This window comes from Tupaia chinensis, unplaced genomic scaffold, assembly GCF_000334495.1.
Source record: "Tupaia chinensis unplaced genomic scaffold, TupChi_1.0 Scaffold000097_1, whole genome shotgun sequence".
In the NCBI taxonomy this organism is placed as follows: Eukaryota; Metazoa; Chordata; class Mammalia; order Scandentia; family Tupaiidae; genus Tupaia; species Tupaia belangeri.
In genome coordinates, this window is record NW_006159559.1 from 5,697,736 (window position 1) to 5,698,274 (window position 539).

Sequence of the window (539 nt, forward strand, 5' to 3'; positions counted from 1 at the left end):
CCTGTTCTCGAGAAACTTACTGTCTGCCAAAAAGCATATTAAAAAATTTACTATGGTATAATGTGATCAATGCCAACAAACAGGCATAGGCAAATTTCTCATAATTGCAAAATTTGACAAGCTCACTATCTTAGTCTGTTCATGCTGCTATAACAAAATACCACTGCCTGGGTAATTTATAAAGAATAGAAATCCCCACTTCTCACAGTTCTAGAGGCTGGGAAGTCAAGGTGCTGGCAGATTCAGTGTCTAGTGGAGGTTTGCTCTCTGCTCCCAAGATGGCATCTTATTGCTGTGTCCTTACTTGGGGAAGGCTGAAGGACAAAAAAGACAAAAGTTGTGTAAAGCCTCTTTTATAAGAACATTCATTTCGTTTATGAGAGTGGAATCCACATGACCTAATCACTCCTTGAAGACTTCCCCTCTTAATACTATTGCATTGGCTATTAAGTTTTTTTAATCACTCACTTTATTTTTTTTTTATTTTTTATTTTTTTTCATTTCACCAGCAAGAGACAGAGACAGAGAGTGTGAGAAAG

The 539-nt window shown here is 36.9% G+C and overlaps 1 long non-coding RNA gene across 1 annotated transcript in view; it reads right to left on the reverse strand.

The window, feature by feature from the left end:
• Positions 1 to 211: 211 nt before the first annotated feature.
• Positions 212 to 539, reverse strand: part of LOC102484251 (uncharacterized) — a 163,591-nt gene continuing 163,263 nt past the window's right edge. Inside the window, exon 3 of the long non-coding RNA XR_333812.1 lies at positions 212 to 314. This is a non-coding gene — a long non-coding RNA (uncharacterized LOC102484251). The remainder of the gene's footprint in view (positions 315 to 539) is intronic.